We start from the raw sequence: 14,017 nt of genomic DNA on the forward strand, positions 1-14,017 counted from the left end.
CTTTCCATAACTGCGGGGTCGTGGTGACCCTGGAGTCTATAGAGGATCCTGTGCAGGATAAGCAGTATGGAATATGGATGGCTGAATTACAAGTGGCACTGCCTGTATCAGTGTGGGAGTGCCCTCCCCTTCCACTGCGGCCAACAGTGAGAACACCAGCAATCGAAGCAGAAGAAGCGATGTGGCCATCGTGTCTAAAGCATGTTTTCATCATTCTGGTGTGTCCTGTGCATCAAAAACCAGATCAGACAAATACACATGAACACACCTGTCCTTCTGCTGCCTGTAAGATTTTTACAGGTTGGCCAACTTCTGGCCCAACTTCTCTACACTGGGCAGCTACTTTTAAAAAATCTCCCGTATGACAGAAACCCAGACGGTAAATAGCTGACAGGGAGCCCGCATCACTAATAGGCTGTTTGGGGAATAATCATGTGCTTGCGTGCTTTTTTTTGTCTGTATTGGGGTTGTGAGACGAAGGCTGAGACTTTAAGCATCACAGTAAACAACCGGCAGCTGCAAACTGTATATTTCAGCGTCTAATTATGAAGCAGTAAATCGCCTGTTTGACTGTCGTGACTAACAGCACCAGGTAAATCATGTCGCGTAGCAAATACAGAATGGAAAGCGAAATATTTCACCTGGTGTAACTTACGAAGCCGGCGCTTAAATAAACACAAAGCCTGACCTTTCTGCAAATGTCACGAGTATGTACATCGACCTAAAACATTATCAGCCACTGTACCAAAGGACAGGCTTGATGCAAACAATTTGTCATTTTCTGTAGTTCATATCAACTTTGACTGAAGAGGTGCCGGTTTTAAATGTCAGTTTTCAATTTTACTGGCCCCTCCTCCTGCCCTCGTCCCCCAGAGATGAACCAGTTAGCTCATTTCGTTGTGAATCGAGCTGTTTTTAATTTCCCAGGTTGGTGACCCACTGATGAGCCGGGGTGACTAATGTGTGGTGGCAGTCGGAGGTTTCTGGTCACATCGGGCCCTTGGTGACCATTCACTCCACCGTCACACAATTGTCCAGCTATATACGTGTTCCTGCCGTAAACACTATCGCCCAAGTGAGTTTGAGAGTGATCAGAAGCATCACTATCGGTTCCGTGTCTTTACCATGTTTTAGTTAAGCAATCTCCTGCCCCTTCTGCCTGCATCTTCACCTCCTGCCTCGGGCTTAGACGAGGGACAATGGCGCCCCCGTGTGAGAGGATGGTCATTCACGCCCACCTTTTGATAACCCTCGGAGGCATGCGCCCACACAGCCACGCACCCTGTTCTGGCAATAACCTTTATTTGGCTATGTTTTCATTAGAGGATGGTCACTGATAGTTTCGGTTGTAACACTCAATGAGGTGGCTGCGTTGTATGTTGCTTAGAAATGCTTCTGAATGTACACGTTTGGTGACCACCTAATCCATGTCAGGGGGCACTGTGAGCCAGGACAGGGTTTGTAAACTACCATTTCAATTAAAAAGACCTGGATTTCACTTCAGCGCCGAATACTTGCTGTGTGCTGATTGGTCAGTCTGCTGTAATCATGCACGTGTCACTGGTGTTAATGTGAAACAGCTGGATGAGTCTCTCAATCAAGGAAACAAACCAATAAAAGCACAAGAGAAACCAAACAATTTAGCTGAACATGGGAGCCTTTTGGTTTTATAATAGTTTGTAAAACACAAAGTAACTCATAGTCCCCCCCCACCATGTAGTAGGTGGGCACACTACCTACATCTCACTTTACTATTTATAAAGTCCTCGATCACTTGGATCTGGTGTTTGTGGACATGAACAAAAATGTGCATGGATTGGGGGGGGGGGGGCACTGAGGACCACTGATGCGGACCGAGGCTCCTTCTTTGTGATTCTGCTTGTCCATTCTTCCCAAGGCCCTCTATCCTGCCCATGCTGCCATCCTGCCCCCCCCCCTAGATCTGGCAGGCTCATCCTTTTTCCTCCTCCAGTGACCCCTGGGGGGGTCATCCTGAGGTGATGCTTTCCGGTCATTCTCAACATAACTCCTGGGAGAGCCCATGCTTGACACTTATTTGACTCTGATTGCATGTAGATACCCTTGGTATTTTCTGAAATGGCCCACGGAGGCTCGCAAGGTGGCAGCCAACGAGCTGAGCTCTGCGTCTGGGGAAAAAAAAAAAAGAGATCGATATTTACTGTGCAATCGATATGAGCTCGAGCATGTAGCCTATCAAAAAAGTCACGCGTTCAAAAAAAAATGACCTTCAGTCAAGTTGCGTTTATTATGAATCCGTGGTGCCTCTGCTCCTCATCTGGCGGTTCGGGGAACGGCGTGACCTTTGCTTTGCTTGTATAGAGGAGAGAAAAAAATACTTATTGCCTGTTGCAGAAATGAAGGCTGTAAAATTCACAAGATTAACGGGAGGAGCTGCCCATGGGGAGATGTGTACGGGTTGTGGGCTCAGGCGTACGGAACAGGAAAGAGGCGCGTGACCCGGAGTGTGAAGCATGCGGAGTGCACCACTTGTGATCGTCATGCAGCAAGATGAGCCCTGGCATTAACCCATGTGCAAAATTGGAGGGGGTTGTGGAGGAGGGGCGGGTGATGGTAGTTTCAGTAGGAAAGAGAAGATGCTGATTGTGACAGGTGCTTTGTTTCAGATCCTGATGACGTAACGGGAGCTGTGGCGGGAACTGGCCCATCGGGATTCCCTCGGTGTGTTCATTTCAGATGCCGTACTTGGCCGGTTCAGGGCCTGCCAGCAAAGGCACTTATTATTACTTGGGGCAGTAGTGGCCTAATGGTTAGGGAAGCACAATTGTTATTAGAAGATTGCTGGTTTGAATCCCGACCAGCGAGGTACTACTGCCCTCTGCTATGTCACATATGGGTTAAATACAGAGGACACATTTCATTTTTGTGTGTTGCGGTGTGTCAACAATGATCGCTAATCACACTTAAATGCAGACGGCTGGAGAATCGGGATGGATGCAGGAGACCCTTTGAGGTGTTGAAGCACTTGCTGTGTATCAGCATCAAGGGGACAGTGATTTAGAAGCTGTTTAAGGGGTGTGAGCAGGTAACATTTTTGTGCCTCAAATCGTCACGGCGAAGCTTCTTACGTTATCTGCGGAAAAAAGCACAAGGCCACACCCCTATGGGGCAGTCCCACATATGATTAACCTGACAAGCTTACCCAATCAGAATGGCTCTGAGAGGAATACTAATCCGAGTTGAATTGAGTATTTAACTATAAGTCAGTCTTCCTGACAGGCTGAATGCCAGATTATATTTAAAAACCAATTCCTTTTATGGCTTGGTCATGCTAATTAATCCATGCACTTTTAGCAGTTAATTAAGCACGGGTACTTAAGGAGGAGGGATTATGACATACTCTGGCTTTGAAAGCAGCGGCATGCTGTCCGGAAAGGAGGCGAGATAACTTTGTGGGGCCTCTTACGAGTGTGAATGACCGACAATCTCATTGTCTGTTAATTAACTGGCTGTGGACCCAGCATCCCCCCGGATTCTGATTGCTCTGCCCTCAGCTCTCTTTTCTTGCCATCTCTCCTTCGCATGACGGACACAGAGGCCTTATTTGATCATGGGGCAGATGGTGAGGAGAGGCTGTGTGTGTGTGTGTATGTGTATGTGCCGTGAGCTTGCCTCTTACGGCCGTGGGTGGAATACGGCGGTGGGGGAGCGAGGGGGGTCCTGATGCAATCACAGAGTAGGGACCATGAAATCTGTTCCGCCAGGTAAAACCCCCCCCCCCCCCACCCACCTCGTGAATTGCATTTCCCTTTTTTTTTTCCTTTTTACTAGCAAATCCAATTGCGAATCAGTCCAAGGATAACTTTCACTGGGGGTTTCAATGAACGTGCAGAGAGGAGAGAATGGGGGAGGGTTCTACGGGGGAGGGTTCTACGGGGGAGGGTTCTACGAAGCGGGCGAGATAATTTTGCAGGGATGCGAAAGCCTGCGAAGAAAGCAGCGCCGGAGAGACGACGGTGGAGACGGAGAAAGACGTCTGTAACACGGGAAGACAGAGGGCTGCTCTCAGCCGGAGGCGCGGCGTCGTCTGCCCGCTTCCTCACTGCGGCTGAAAGTCGCTCTCTGCAGAAGGCAGACGTGCAAAAACGATTACGCGCGTAAGTCTCCAGAGCGGGTCCGGGAGCCGCTCAGTACCGCAGAGATTGCACTGGAATTAGTCTGTAACCTGGTTAAAAAAATCAATTTGAGTCAAATGCAAGAAATTGGTCCTGCAGGACTCCTAGAGCATCGGGTGATAGTGACAGTAATTTGTTTTGCAAATATGGTGCGGTATGCTGGGGGTAATAAGCCCCCCCCTGCCTTCAGTGGATTTCATTCAGGTGCCCCCCCCAGCCTTTTTAACAGTCACGGGGGAGTCAGATGGAGGACATCATGGACGCTCACTGCATATGACTGTCAGGTCTTAAATTACCAGTGTTGTGCCAGTGAACGGCAGAGGAGGATAAAGTACGTCAGTCAAAGTATCAATATTACTCCTATACAAGTGAAAGTTGTTCCGTCAAATTTTTACTTGAGTTATACTCAAGTATTCATAAGTACATTTTCTTTTTATTGTCAATGTATTATTTCATTGATGTTATGACGTAGTTACAGAATCAACTGAATCCTACAGTCTAACTGACACCCCACTGAATGCACTGGCTTGCTTGTGGAACCTGGACAATAAAAAGTTTGTCGAATGTGAAACAAAGCATATAGAAACACAATTAAATCTACAGCCGTTGTCATTTTCTTCTTGTAATTTAACACCCCCACCCCACCCTCACAAAACGGCATGGTGGCGTGAAACAGCTCAGGCAGTGTGTGTGTGTGTGTATGTCTGTGCGTTTTTCATGCGCATGCGTGCATCAGGCAGACGACGGAAGTGCCGTAAATGCAACTTCCTCTGAAAATAAAAATGAAATAAAACAAACAACTTAGTTACACGCCTCTAGCTTTATAACAGCCCTACACTGTCAGCAGAGGAGTAGTTTACCGTGATTGGTCTTTCGTCTGTGACTAACAGAATACAGCCTGTCGCATTGTAGAAAGGAAAGTTTGTCTGTTGACGTCAAAGCTATGCTTCAAAGTAGCAAGTAGCACCTTCATAGAAATGCAGTCTACTCAGAAGTACAATATTTATCTCTCAAATATAGTGGAGAAAAAGTCACAAGTTTCCAAAAACAACTGATACTCAAGTAAAGTACAGATACTTGAAAAATGTATGGTACTCAAGTAAATGTAATTTGTTACTGTCCACCCCTGGTGAAGGATGAGGGATAGGCTCCTCTGCATTGCTTGAACAAGCCATCGCCTGCCGACCGCTGTGATCCTGGAGTTCGTCAGCCACTCTGTTTCAGGGCTGTCCGTCCTACTGACTGTCTTGGTGCCCTGGGTGTTAACAAGCTGCCAGCAGCGGAGGATTCAGGACCTGGACCTGTGCCCAAAAAGATGCAGACTGTTTGTGAACATGACACCACAGGGAGGACTATACAGAGGAACTGGCTGGGCCAACCATGGGGTCAGTAGGTAGCGCCAAGGAGACAGGGGCCCTGGGGAATCCTTCAGGAAACCGCAGGAAGTGATGTCATTTGTTCTGAGAAAGGATGCTTGAATGAAGATGTTTACGGCAACACATTTCATTTATCCACGTCCTGTTTGTGGATCAGTCCCCTGGTATTTCTGCCTGTTTCTTGCTATCATGTGTAACTTGATGTAGAATCACAGTAATGGGCATTGCCCTCCCTCCGCTCTCCTGGAATGGGAATGGGGGCGGGGGGGGGGGGGGGGGGGGGGGCGGTGACGGGGACCCCTTTCTCCTTGTTGGTTTACCAAGATCTGCTCGGATGGAGCTGTTTAGCAGATGTGATTGGTTGTTTTCTGTGCTGGTATCAGTGTGGCAAACTGTCAGCTTCCCACAGTGTGCTTTATAAATACCATATTTATATATTTTAACTTCGGAAAATGTTAATTACGTTTAACAGCTACCTGCCACCCACTTTCTTACCTGGAGAAGGGGGAGGCTCTGAGAGGCTGTGTCTCCGTGGCGACAGTGCCAACACCCTCGCTTGCATTTCAGGGTGGCGGGGGCCTGCGGAGGCGTGCTTCTCTGCCATCCCCCCATCACCGTACCCCCCGGGTCTCCCGTCTCCTCTTCCTCCCACAGACTTATTACCTTCCCAGCTCCTCACAGGCCCCCGTTGTCATGGTGACGAGGGCCCCAGTGTGTACCCGCGATTCCCAACTTCTCTTCTTGACAAGCAATTAGTGTTATTTTGTTAACAGTGATTGTCGGTACAAAGTTTGCTCTGTGCGCCTCCCCTGCTCCTGGGCGCTCCTCTCAGGCGCTCCTCTCAGGCGTTTGTGACGGACGCCTCAGAGCGTGGCACGGAGCAGGGTTACGAACCTTTCAGTCGCATGCTACTGTCTGCTAATAGGGCTTTTTCATGGTGAGTTTTTTTGTAGAATTTGTGCCAATTTACTGTTATATGATACCCAAGGTACAAAAACAAGCCTTTAAAATTTTATTTTAAAGAAACAAAAAAAATGCATATTTAAATACGTAAAACGTATATTATTATTGTGTTGTTACCATTAGGGGTCTTGGTTTTTTCGATTGTGTTTAATTCTCAGTAGAGAAATGACCAGTAATCAAATTAGAAACCTCTTTGTTTTCATTTTGGAAAAGCACGGATGCCGCTTGGAGAAACCCTAACCTTCACTGCCTCTTCTGCCTCATTCCTGACACTCAGAGCTTCATTAAGTCGCTGTCCACTGTATACGGCTCTGGTGGCCATTGATCCATTATGGATCTGTCACAAAGTATCAGTTGCACAATTGGTTGAGAAGCGGGACCATTGTAAGACCATCCACGCGATGTGGTGTTTGGCCACATGACAAACGGATGTAATCATATATTAGGAACTTTACAGTCCTTTGGGAATGAATCCCATTCCGCGGGCAGGCCGGGAGCAGGAGCGCTGTCCGGTCCGGTGAGCCTGCAGAGGAAGATGCTAATTGAACTGTCCTCTGACACCCCTCCTCCCCACCCACGGGAAAACCAGGCCGGTGTCGCTACATCCATGGAGCTGCAGAAAAGCTGGGAGGCTCGATATCAGACTGTTAATGTTAGCTGGAGAAGAATTACGGTGGAAAGGTCAGCATGGACTGTAAAGGAATAAACAAGTGCAGAGCAGTGATTTACTGTAGCAGCAGAGTGCTTTTATGGGGGGGGGGCACGGGGACAGCAGCATGCGGAGCTAAGTGTCACCATGCCGGGGGTCATGGCACATTTAGCGATGTTGCCTATGCTTCTTCGCTAATTAGCCCGGAGGAAAGTGACCTTCGCATTTACTGCAGGTCGCTGCGGAGGAGGCTGGACTGCAGGGCAGTCGTGGGCAGGGCCATAGAGAGCGGGTGTGGTGATCACGGGGTGGCATCGCGGAGCAGTTTGGGACAAAGCCGGTCACATGACCGGAGTGCTCTCTGAGGGTTACGAGACACACGGTTAACTGGGCCCCAAGTGAGTCACCAGGCTGTGAGATTCGGCCGATGACACACGAATGTCAGGCTGCATTCAAAGGCACCGGAATGGCTCACAAAGGTTACGGATGACGTTGGGCTCTCACCTTCACTGGAAATTTGGCTCTAAAAAGTGCACGTTCTTCGCCTTCCCCAGTAATGTGGAGCTGCTCTCACAGAGGCATCTCCTTCTGCAGACCTCCGTGTTCTGCTGGAGGCCGTCAGCTAAGCTTTGTCCTCCGATGCCTCTGAGCTGTCGGTACATCAAAGCTGGATAAGCCACAGGCTGGGGCCAGAAATTATAGTTGGTGCCAGCCTCTCATTCACTGGGTAAAGGGTACAGCACTGCTGCAGTGGTCGCCGTCAGAGAAAGTGGCACACGTGTTTCTCGTCCTCCTCAAGTGTCCGCAGAGGGCGTCCTCTCGTGCAGTGCTCTTTGGGAGCCTCTTCTTTGAAGCGAGGCTGAATTACCAGTTTGAGCCATTCCAGTAAGACGACCAGGAAGCCTCGTAACCGGGGCAGGGTTAATGGTTCCCAGTGGACGCTCCCATTAAGGGCAGTAGCTTGAAGTGTGTGATGGTGGCAGCCAGAGATGGGGGAGGGGCAGGTATCCTCTGAGAGTGACAGGCGTCGTCAAGGAGCCGGGGGGTGGAAAGGGGGGGGGGGTGCATTGTTATTTACTAGATGCTTTTATCCAGAATGAAGTACAGGGTCAAACAGTCCCTGAAGCAGTTGGGGTTAAGGGTCACTCTGCTGCACCAGTGACCCCCAGGTACGGCACTGTACTGTAACCCGCACACTGCAGCCTGCTTCCTCACACTGCCCGTCATTAATGTGTCTCCTCCAGTGGCAGGAATGTCCTTCACTGCTTGTCTCTTGCAGGAAAGTCCGCATGCATCGCCCTCCCATCGCTGTGCCCCCCCCCCCACACCCCCCTCCCCACGTTACTGAATCACCGCTATCTCGGTGTACTCAAGCAGAAGCTGTGCATCACAGTTTCCAAAAAAAAGAAACGTTCAAGAAGCAAAGCTCCTGCCTGGCCCCCTCCCTTGGAGGCCAGGGCTGAGCTCTGAGGGAGGATGGAGATAGATTATTGGGGGGTGGGATGGAAGGTAGGGCTGTATTTAGTCTTAGAGGAGCTGTTTGAGCCCCCCCCTGTAGTTGGAAGTTGAGTGAAAGCTGTGGAGAGGGGGGTTATGAGATGGGCAGACCTCCAGGCTTTTCTATCCTCCCACACTAATGAATCGCTCCCCAGATGATGGGAGCGGGAAGACAGACACTGAACTGGCCAGACATCGAGTTTCAGACCCGCCCATCAAGTCTGAGGTGACCAATGGCGGCTCGGATCTGGACGAGCCAAACTGGGTTCACGGTTTTCTTGTGATATACCCTCTGTTAATATTTTAAGGTTTGACTCCAGATGATTCACTGTTTTAATATTGTATCACTTCCCTCAAGTCTTGGTTACGCTGGTGGAAAAAAATGAAAGATTGGAGTAGCTGATATGAATTTAATTACGGCCGGGTGGGATGTATAACCCTGTGCCTGCCCCCACCCCCACAGTCACCGCCTGACACCTCAGTTGTCGTTAAATCCTCTAGACTCTTATTTTTAAACCAGGGAAGACTGGTAATTTTCCAACAGAGCAGTCTGCTCACGCTGCTCGTCTTCTGACGCGACTCTCCATCGACACCAAGAAGTCCTGTTTTTATTCCCGGTTTCACTCCCCCCTGAATAAAGCCCCCCTTTCTTCCTCCCATCTCGGTGCCATGTGATTCTCTCTGCCATCCCTCCCTGAGCAAATCTCGCAACCTATTTATGCATCTCGATATTATGCTAAAGCAATTCCTTCTGAACAGCACAAAAACACAACCCCCCCCCCTTCCAGGTTACGCGCAGGCAGCTTACTGCTCCATTCTTACTCCACCCCCAAATCTTTACCCCTTTTTCATGTTAAGACACTTCCTTCTCATTTCATTTTCTGTGCGAATTTTAAGAATCCAGCTGCAGCCGTCAACGCCTGCTGATACCTTACACTGACGTTCTACGTTCTTAACTCAGAGTTTTGATGGGATCACTGACACAGCAGATGCAAAACTTGATCCTGTCACAAGTGTGTCTGGAAAAGGAAGTCATTCTTGTACTGTGACATCTCGGCATCCAAACATCGCTTTCATGACGCATGCTATATTTCATTGGGGACCTCATTGAGCTCAGCTGTCCATCACCATGAAAAGCGTAAGGTTATTTGCTGCAATACGCGATTGGGTATAAATGCCATGTGAGGAGAAACACCTCTTCAAGAATCAGAGAAGACACTCAAGACACAAACTGATTAAAGGCAATGCTGTGTCAGTCCTCAGGGAAGTGCTTAACCTGAGGCGTTATTCAAATGTAATAAGATAAGCTGCTTTGGAATACTGACATCTAGAAAACAGATATTAATAATACGAGCAATAGAAGAATGAAACTAATGTTGGTGTTGCAGCGTATAGTGGACAGCCGGCCCTGATAGACAGGACAGGTTCTGCAGCGTCTGTCTGAATGTGGGTGTGGGGCTCTGAATGGGGGTGTAAGCAACCCTGGCAGGCGGCACTATGAAGCTGTTACAGAACATTTCAGAGAAAGGGTGACTTGTGAAAGGGATCAGTCTCCATGGCTGTGTAATGCTGCGAGTGGGGGGGGGGGGGGGTGGGGGAGAGCGAAATTCCTCAGTGTCGCTCATCATGAGAGTTGTGCTTGTTTAGTAACGTGTTAGATAAAGTGCGAAAGTGTCCGTTCCCATTTCCGAAGCTTCGCTTTAACATCTCAGATGGGTGACGCGTACACCCCCCTGAAGTTTCCCCTCTTCTCTGTGGGGGCCGGCACTCCTCGCCTGACAGCCCACCTAGTAGATTTAGCTTTGTTGGTACGGGCGTTCCCCGCGGATGAGGCAGACAAAGCACCCCCCCCCGCCCCTCCGTAACGACTAGCCGTTTTTATCATCTACAAGCCTTCCCTCTCCTCCAGGAGATCCAGCCTCCTCCATCCTCGACACAATCGCAGTCAGAGAGCCGCTTTTTATATCTCTCGCACATCCTCGTCTAGACTGAAGTTCGTTTTAGGCAGAAATTGCTGGGTGGGATTTTCCATTAGAAATAAGCCAGCTCCGGCCTGGTGGGATTTTCCATTAGAAGACACCCCCATTGTGTTTGTGGGGCTGAAGATAAACCCAGAGGTTTGCAGGAGTCTGTCTAACTAACAGATTGCACGGCTGCTCTATGTCACGCCTTTTTGAGGATAGGTTTCTACGTTGATTTATTTATTGGGTAGTTAAATCACAGCTCTCAAGCCCCCCCCCCATGCTGTTTACGTGTTCCAGCAGACTTTGAAGCCTCTGCAAGCCGTTATGAAAGTTGTCATTTTGCTGGGCTGCTCATGAGTCTCATTGAGTTAAGAGGCCAAGCCTTAGAGGTCTCCTTCAGAAGCTATACTGGGATTCAGCCTTATTGAAATCAATTAGACCCCCCCCACACTAATGTAACCTCCCCCTCCCCCGTCATCCTCCAGCAAAGTGATGTCCAGCTATAGAAATGGATGCTGTGTGTGAGGCAGGGTGTGAAGATTCTGCGCTACTGCACATCAGTCATGGTTTGCCGGTTTGGAAACCTTCTTAGGGCCTACAAAGGAGTGTATACTTCCAAATGACACAATGCCTCTTAAGTTGGACAGCTACAATTCAAATGAATGAGGACACCCAGGAGGTCTTCTGGGACAACCTCCTCATTCCAGCCCCCTCTAAGAAAACATGGCAATGAATCCCTTAAAGGCAGATGTGGTACACTGCTGAACATCACTCTCTGGAAGAAATGGCCGCGTTATACACGATACCTAATCTTTCTGACGTTTGCTCACAGCTATCAGGTTTTGTAAGAATAATCTCCTTAAGCTTTCAATTAACGTCGGGCTCAACACGACATGCCAATATCCCTTCTGGGTCACCCAGTCCTTAATGCCCCCCTCCCCCCCCCCCTACTCACTATATTCACTTTCAAGGTGGAGCGAAAACCCACAAGGTCCTGCTTCTCCATGTAGTAGGTAGCATCTCCGTAGGTGATAGGGGAATATCATTATCAATCTTCTCGTGACTCCTCTTGGCTGCTCATTGAGTTGCACATATCGCATCTTCTTGTGACAGCTGACATTTTCCTGTGACAAATCAGAATGTCTCAAAGGACCACTCTGTCAAAAAAAGTGTCAAGGCTTTGTTAATTCTAACCTCTCATTCGTGGACTAAACCAAAGTCAGGGAAATGATTTGGCCTGATTTGTACAAACCTTGACCAGGATAAATCTGTCTAACTTTGGTGCTTATCTTCAGAGCACAGCTGTTGGTGCACAGCTTCTGTGGGTCCATCTCACTAATTCCTGAGGACCTTTGGGAGAACTTGATGCCTATCATGCTGGACGGCCCTACAAAGTTGTGACACAGGAATGGCCGTCATGCTAAAATGACAGGAGCGTTCAATCGGGCTCAAGTCTTTGTCTAACTATGGATAATGCCTGTCTAATATTTTTGGAAAACCACTTGTGTGATCCCGGGGGTTCTGCACCAATATTCTGTGGACAGATGTCTGAAACGGGGCCCTCTTGCTGTAACAACCCGTAAAGACTAAACATTTGAAGCATCGATCTCAAACACGCAGACAGAGATGTAAATTCTGCCATTGACAGTGTGAGAGACCATAACTGCAGGTCAGTAACCACAGGTGTAGTTTGGTTGTTGACATTGCTGATAAAGATGGCTTAGCAGTTTTTTCAGGAAGGGGAACATTACGTTTTCACACTCTGGGAGTGACATGCCTAATTTATACTAAATAAATAGAAATTCTTGAAATTTCATGTTATTTGTTCACTTTGGTTTCTTTAGCCTAAGACTCATGTTTGGTTACACAGCCCTTAACAGTGAACCACATAATACTGGCACATTCAGAATATTCGGGAAATCACAGCATTTTAAATATGTTACTTTATTTAAATGATCCAGCAGGATGAATGTCTGCACTAAGGCCATGCGGCGGATTCTGTCCGGACCAACTGCCTTTGAAGGTAACTGCCCTGAACGGCTCAGCTTACTCGCACAGAGCCGGAACACACAAAGCTGTGTTTTGAAAAGCATGACAACATGTGAGGCATCGAGCTACTCAGCCATGTTGAAAATAACAAACAGAGGCTTCGCGTTTGTCCTTATCAGGACCGTACAGCCGTCGCACGCCGCTCCGGATTGGGGGCTCCGGTAATGAAAATAGTCGCGTCGTTTAATACTCGGTTAATTTAAGCTTTGGAGGAGAATAACGATATTTTTATCTTTGCGTTTTTCTGCAGAAGTTCTGCGCTATAATTATCATTTTCAGGCCATAATCGAAGATTTTGAGTCTTCGAGTTCCAAAGATCTAGATTTTGCCGGGGAGCAGATAAGGAATTGTGGTGTGCACAGACACGCTTATCGCGCTTCCTGCAGAGCGACGTCGGTCACAGATTACTGGAGGTTCCGCTCGTGTGCTGTCTGCTCGTGCCGCCACTGCTCTCACACACAGCACACGTGACACTGAAAGACAGTGCCCCAGTTAATGAACCATCTGTCCTGACAGCGATGGGGATCCCCAGCCTCGGTCAACAAATCTGCAAGGCCTGGGTATGTCGAGGTGAAAACAGGGAGCGGCCCCACTTTGTTATTGCCAATGTGGAGAAACAGTTAGCTTGCTTATCGTATCTAATCAGGTGTTAAAAAGGGCCACGGGTCGTCACTGTGCTGCACCGACACTCAAGGGCGTAGGCGACAATGGGAGACATAGAGCGGTTTTGATTTGTTTTGGCAGAGCGGATCTTGTGGGGAATTCAGCGAAGGATAAAAAGCCCACTGGCTTCTGTCACTTACGTCTGCTGGCCTCAGCCCTGATCCAAAGCGGGACGGTGCCGCAGATTAAAGATGCTGTTCCCAGGGCAAATGAACCACAAACAGGGAAAACAGAGGACAAAGCACTCAACAGGAGTTGGGATCACTCTAGACAGGATGGAAAAGTAGAGAATTTATTTGGATGTACAGTTTTGGCACCAGCATGTGCACAACACACATATAATTATGAAAGGGCTATGGATGGGCTATAACTGGGTGTGGGATTGTCCATCTGGGTCTGGGCAACAAGTGACCTGATTGGATGTTCTCATCCCTTGTCTTAGTCCCTCCCCCACCCAGCAAACTGAATTTGAATTTTAGTGATCAGTGGTCATTCTTGACAGCACACAACAACAAAATGTGTCCTCTGCCTGGGGAGCAGTGCCTGGGGGCGGTACCATACTCGGGGTACCTCAGTGGTGCCTTGCTGGTCGGGGATTCGAACCTGCAATCTTTTAATTAAAAGAGCACTTCCCTAACCATTAAGCCACCACTGCCCACTGGGTAACTGTGGAATATTGTTAGTATACCAATTTCATAGGCT

This window comes from Brienomyrus brachyistius, chromosome 10, assembly GCF_023856365.1.
Source record: "Brienomyrus brachyistius isolate T26 chromosome 10, BBRACH_0.4, whole genome shotgun sequence".
Classification (NCBI taxonomy): Eukaryota; Metazoa; Chordata; class Actinopteri; order Osteoglossiformes; family Mormyridae; genus Brienomyrus; species Brienomyrus brachyistius.